We start from the raw sequence: 5,481 nt of genomic DNA, 5'->3' as shown, positions 1-5,481 counted from the left end.
TCTCTTCACGCTGGAGAGCCCAGAGCTCACTCAGCCATCTTCTCATGGAGGCAATGCTGCTTCCATCCTGACACCTGGACTCGGGACCAGCTCTGCTCAACACCTCTGCATGGGTGTCTGTAGATAAGCTGATATCAATATGGCCTAAACAGAGCCCCAAACCCACAGCCCCGGCAATGATGACACCACCTCCCAGCTGCCCAGGCCAGCAAGGGGCAGCCGGCCTGCACCTTCCCCCTCACCTGGTGCCTCTGGTCTGAGGAGCCCTTGTTGACTCAACCTCTGAGCCTCTCCCAAACCTAACCAGGTAGAACCTCCACCTGGTCCCACCTCTTCTCCCAGGATAACTGTCTGTGGCCTCCCTTCAGCCTTCTCCCTGGCTCCCTACAGTCCTAGAGTAAGCCTTAATTTTAAAACCTAAGCCAGGCCGGGCGTGGTGGCTCAAGCCTGTAATCCCAGCACTTTGGGAGGCCGAGACGGGCGGATCACGAGGTCAGGAGATCGAGACCATCCTGGCTAACATGGTGAAACCCCGTCTCTACTAAAAAAATACAAAAATCTAGCCGGGCGAGGTGGTGGGCGCCTGTAGTCCCAGCTACTCAGGAGGCTGAGGCAGGAGAATGGCGGGAACCCGGGAGGCGGAGCTTGCAGTGAGCTGAGATCCGGCCACTGCACTCCAGCCTGGGTGATAGAGCGAGACTCCGTCTCAACAAAAAAAAAAAAAAAAAAAACACCTAAGCCAGTCGGCAGGGCACGGTGACTCACACCTGTAATCCCAGCGCTTTGGAAGGCCAAGGTGGGTGAATCACCTGAGGTTGGGAGATTAAGACCAGCCTGACCAACACGGAGAAACCCCGTCTCTACTAAAAATACAAAATTAGCCGGGCGGGGTGGCTCATGCCTGTCATCCCACCTACTCAGGAGGCTGAGGCAGGAGAATCACTTGAACCCGGGAGGCAGAGGTTGCAGTGAGCCAAGATCATGCGGCTGCACTCCAACCTGGGCGACAAAAGCGAGACTCTGTCTCAAAACAAAACAAAACAAAACCTAAGCCAGTCAGGTCACAGCTCTGCTCCCTGGCTACCCAGAAAGTCCAGGGAATGGGGAAATCCACCTTAAGATGTTAAAAGGAGCCCCTGGCAGGAGAGGTGAGGGGCTTGGCTCCCGAAGGCACCGCCCTTGCCAAGTCTGGGGCCCTCCCTGAGTTACAGAACCCTTCCCTGGCAGTCCACAGGTTATAAATAATTCTGTCCTCCCCACCCGGGCTCTTGTTGGAGGAGCTGATGGGGGCAGAGCCCAGACCCACTTTCCATTAGTAAACCTCAGGGGCTAGGTCTGGCCTAGGCCCAAGCCGGCCCAGCCCGGTCCCTAGAGAGCCCTCAGGAGGCAGCACTGCCCGCTCTCGCTTTTCTTTTTTTTGAGACGGAGTCTCACTCTATCGCCCAGGCTGGAGTGCAGTGGCCGGATCTCAGCTCACTGCAAGCTCCGCCTCCCGGGTTCCCGCCATTCTCCTGCCTCAGCCTCCCGAGTAGCTGGGACTATAGGCGCCCGCCACCTCGCCCGGCTCGTTTTTTGTAGTTTTTAGTAGAGACGGGGTTTCACTGTGTTAGCCAGGATGGTCTCGATCTCCTGACCTCGTGATCCGCCCGTCTCGGCCTCCCAAAGTGCTGGGATTACAGGCTTGAGCCACTGCGCCTGGCCCGCTCTCGCTTTTCAAAGCCATCACGGTCTTCTGGCCTGTCAGCGAGGCCCTGTGTGAAACCAGGCTGGAGGGGCCTCCAGGAACTGCGGAGTATCACCCAGAGTGTCCAACAGAGATGCTGGAATTCCAGAGAGGCGGTGAGGTCCCACCGATGAGGGTCACTCAGCCCTGATGGCCCGGGGTCCAGCGTCTCCTCTTAGCCTGTTCCTGGATGAGTTCCTGGATGACAACCACACTTATCCTTAGTATCCCAGAAATGATATAACATTCGCTGCCATGGTTCCCTGTTGCTGCCTGATAAACTACAACTACCTCCAAACACAGAGTCTTAACCCAACAGTGGAGACTCATGGAGGGCACCATGGCCCACGCCTGTGATCCCAGCACTTTGGGAGGCCGAGGCGGGAGGTCACTTGGGCCTGGGAGGTTGAGTCCAGCTTGAGCAACATAGAGAGACCTCATTTCTACAAAAAATTACCAAGATAGCCAGGCGTGGTGGTGCATGCCTATAGTCTCAGCTACTTGGGAGGGTGAGGTGGGGAGATGGCTTGGGCCCAGGGGGTTGAGGCTGTAGCGAGCCGTGATTGCACCTTTGTACTCCAGCCTGGGCAACAGTGCAAGACCCTGCCTCAAAAAACCAAAACAAAACAAATTCATGACTTCATGGTGTCCGTAGGTCAGGAACTCAGAAACGGCTTCCCCGGGATCCCGTGGGCCAGGCCGTGGTTATCAGGAGGCGTCGGTCTCTCGCCCCACAGCTACTGTTGTGAGTGTCCTCGTAGCACAGCGGTTGGCTTCCTGGGGAGCAAGAGGCCCAAAGAGCAAAAGGCCAAAGCCCCTGTGTCTTCTCTGACCACTCTGGGAGGCCCCACTCCAGCACGGACCCTGTCAATGCAGGAGGGGCTATGGGAGGGCACAGACGTCGGGAGGTGGGACCTCAGGGCCCACCTGGAGGCTGGCAGCCCCCCTTGACTTCGGGCTGCGGTGAGGATGAAATGAGCCAATATCAGTGCCTGGTACATGGAGGGGTGGTTATCGCTACTGGGCACCACCAGCCTCTGCTCGGGAGACTTTCAGGGGCCTAAACTCATCCATATTCACTTCCCAGAAGCGGGCTCCGTGGAGCCTTGCCGAGCCGGGGAAGCGGTGACTGAGGGGGCCTGGGTGTGGTGGAGGGGGGTCTTGTTCAGGGGCCGGGGGTACACACCCCTTCACGGCGGTGGAAGTCCCCAGGGACAGCGAGCCTGGCTTTCACTCTCCTGAGGGGTTCCCCCCAAAAAAAGACACCCAGCTCCCAGGTTGCCCCAGGTGGGAGAGGGACTGCCAGGGACCTGGCCTTACCACGACTGCCCTCAGTGTCCTCGGCTGTAAAATGAGGCTGATTTACCTACAATCAAGGGGAACCAAGAACAGAAACTGAGTTCATCCATGCAGAGGGCTCCAAACAGCGCTGGGCACAGGAAGCACCAGGAAACCCAGTGCAGGATACCACGGATTCCCCTACCAGGCCGCGGCCCTCACTCATACACCCCCTCCCTCCATGCCTGGCCTTGGGGCTTCGGTGCAGGGAGCACACCCACCCCAGCTCTGTGGGTGTGTGGGTGGCCCGGCCAGGCCCTGCTTAGGTTCCAGGGCGCACAGCAGGGGTGCACTGAGCTGCAGTGGATCAGGGCCATGGAGGGCCCAGCACGGGGCTGACCGGACCAGAGCCCAGGGAAGCCAGGGTCCCTGGAGGAGGTGCCCTTTGTCCAGGGGCTGCAGAGGAATCTGAGAAGGCTTCCGGGAGGAGGCGGCATTTCAATCCAGCCTTGAAGGACAGCAGCAGCTGTCCCAGGCCTGGAATTTCCTCTTCCCATGCAGCCAGGCCCCACCCGTCTTATCTGCCTCCCCGGGGAGCTGGATCCCAGGGACCTTCCCGAGAAGGGCAGCCCAGCCTGGTCCCGCCCCGCCCCAAGGCCGCAGGCTGTGTCACCCTCCTGGAATGCACTTTCCAGTCCTCCCCTCCCTCCCCCATGCCAGCCCTTCTCTTCCTGACCCTGCCGGCCAGGCCAGTCCCCAGGCCTCAGAGAATCTTGGGGCCTTCCGGGCCTCCCTGTCACCCCAGCAAGGTGGGGGGAGAGAGGGGGCACCCCCAAGACAGGAGGGAGGAGCTCCTGAGAGGCTCACCTTGCAACCCCCTCATGGGGACAGCAAACCCTCAGCGTCCTCTCCCAGGCCCCAGGGAAGCCAGACTTGCTGAGAGGGACACACATCCCCCCAGGGCCCCCACTCCCTGACTGAGCCAACGGGGGCATCAGCATCCTGCAGTTTCTAAAGATGCTGGCGACGCCCCTTCACTCTGGTGGCTCCTCCAAGCCTCTCTACAGCCAGACTGGACAGGTGGGCGTGGTCCCAAGATGTTTCGAGCCAGCCAGCTGGGGTCCCCTCCCCGGCACAGTTGCCCGTCCTACCCCTTCCTTCCCCATCCCTCAGACCGGTGGGGTCCCAGGAGCCGACCTGGAGGTCAGACCAGAGATGCCCGGAACCCAGTGGAGTCAGCAGGGCTCTGGGCATTCCCCACACGGGACCATGCCTGCCACACAGACCCTGCCTGCCACACAGTCGCCTCCCCAGGCCCTGAGCTCAGAGCGGCTGCCCTCTCTGTCGCCTGCACAGGGGTTCCTGTCTGCCTCCCCGACTTGGAAGGCCCCTCCCAGCTGGCGGGGGGCTCCCGTTTGGGGACAGTGTCTAGGCTGTGCCAGTGGAGACTTGATGAGGAGACCCTGTGCCCCCCACTCATTGCCGGCAGAGGCACCACCTCCGGGGGCCGGTGTGCAGCCAGACTCCTGGCCAGCCCTGCAGCCTGTCCCAGGGGCCAGTAGAACTGGGAGGGGGCTGGGTGGGGGCCGGGTGTGCAGCTGCCTCCTGAGGCCGGTGAGTGGGTTCCTGGAGCTCAGGGCGACCCTCCTCTACCTGCCCACACTCTCCAAGACAGCAGCAGTCCCCACCTGCCGGCTGGGACAGGGACCCTCTGAGAGCCGCTGAGTCCCCAACACTGACACAGGAGGCACCGGGGAGCATCTGTGCATTAAACCAACACTCCGCGTGCCCGTCACATGTGTAATGGGGACAGGCCCAGGCCCCCTACACTGGGGCCCCCGCCCCTGCTGTCCTGGGCTCTCAGCCAAGAGGTAGAGGTGCACAGGTACAGGGCCTCCTGCACAGGCCTCCCCTGCACCGGGATTGGGTGGGTGGTGAGGGGGTGTGCAGGGCTGCCTGGATGCTCTTGGCCTCCTAAGGCCCAGGAAGAGCCTGGGGCCTGAGAATTGCAGCCGCCGTCCCCCCATGACCACCCACTGCTCACAGGGCCTCCCACACCTCCAGCCACCTCATCGGGCCTCCCGGCGGCCGCCCAGTGTGGTGTGGAGGGGACTCCCAGAGGCAGTGAGCCTGCCCTCTTAGGAGGAACCTGGCCAGGTTCCACTGGGGTGGCGGCCCGGCCCATAAACAGGAGGGGTTTATAGGAGGCAAGGCTGGCGGGGCAAGCCCGGGCTGGATCCCAACCCCGAGCCAGGTACAAGAGGATCCCAGAGTGGGAGTGGGAAGGGGGGTCTGTGGAACCAGCCTGCCTCCCCACTATGGGCCCTTGGGCCAGTCTCCTCCACCCCATCTCAGGTACCCGGGCCCCAGTCCCAGAGTACCCAGAGCTTGGTCCTAGGCATGGTCAGTCTTTGGGCAGGGGGCACCCAGAGGCCACCCCCACCCCGTCCCTGGCCAAGCCTCACCCCTCCAGAGGGGCC

This window comes from Piliocolobus tephrosceles, chromosome 8, assembly GCF_002776525.5.
Source record: "Piliocolobus tephrosceles isolate RC106 chromosome 8, ASM277652v3, whole genome shotgun sequence".
NCBI lineage: Eukaryota > Metazoa > Chordata > Mammalia > Primates > Cercopithecidae > Piliocolobus > Piliocolobus tephrosceles.
The sequence above is the reverse complement of the archived record's forward strand: the minus strand, read 5'-3'. Positions refer to the sequence as shown.